Here is a 1,184-nt window from a genome sequence, read left to right as displayed (position 1 = left end):
TTTCTTTCTTTTTTTTGGAAAGACAATATAGAAATTAATACTTTTATTTAGAAAGGATGCTTTAAATTGATCAAAAGTGATGATAAAGACATTTATAATGCTACAAAAGATTTCTATTTCAGATAAATTCTGTTCTTCTGAACTTTCTATTCATCAAAGTAACCTGAAAAAATTCTACTCCGCTGTTTTCAACATAATACAAAATTATTTTTGAGCAGCAAATCAGAATATTAGAATGATTTCTGAAGGATCATGTGACTGGAGTAATGATGCTAAAAATATAGCTTTGAAATCACAGGAATAAATTACATTTTAAAATATTTTCAAATAGAAAACAGTTATTTTAAATAGTAAAAAAAATATTTCAAAATGTTACTGTTTTTGCTGTATTTTGGATCAAATAAATGCAGGCTTTGTGAGCAGAAGACACTTCTTTAAAAACATTAAAAATCTTACTGTTCAAAAACTTTTGACTGGTAGTGTATGTTAGCCTATAGTTTGAAGTTAAATATATTATTAATTAGGTGAGCCTGAGACGATTATTTGACAGTGATTTCACATTTCTTGTTTGTATGAAGGCTAAATACAAATAAAAGGTGAACATTAATTTATTTGTGCTGTTTTTCTTTTCTAAAATATTATATGGTTTTATATGAGGTGTCAGACTTGGCAAATTCATTTTTCATAAGTTTGTATGCACAGACATCTGTTGTGGGCGTTCTTGGCTGTTTTTACGAGGCTTTTTTAAATAGTGTTCATATCGATATCAGAATTATACCGTATCGACCGAAATTAAGAAATATATCTTGATATAAATTTTGGCCATATCGTCCAGCCCTAGTGTGAGTTATCAAAGACGCGATCTGAGGCATGCTAAATATCTGGAGCTGTCAAACTTTTAAAAATAATGTATTATTTTTCAAACGTTTTATTTTAACTTGTTATTTAAAATGTTTTAAATGCAATGTTAAAACGATGGTAATTTGAATGATAAAATCATGTTTTTTGTTTTTTTTTCTGTCGTGTAATCGACTATTGTATTCAGTGTCGACTAGTAGGAGCTGTACCGTTTATGCCGAGTTCACACTGCACGATTTTCAAAGACGTCGCATCACTGTTGGTTTCACACTGAACGACTATCTGGGGTAGCATTCAGTTGCTGCTGTGTTCACATTGCACGATGG

This window comes from Sinocyclocheilus rhinocerous, unplaced genomic scaffold (assembly GCF_001515625.1).
Source record: "Sinocyclocheilus rhinocerous isolate Xijiao unplaced genomic scaffold, SAMN03320098_v1.1 scaffold541, whole genome shotgun sequence".
In the NCBI taxonomy this organism is placed as follows: Eukaryota; Metazoa; Chordata; class Actinopteri; order Cypriniformes; family Cyprinidae; genus Sinocyclocheilus; species Sinocyclocheilus rhinocerous.
This window is presented reverse-complemented; position numbering follows the sequence as displayed.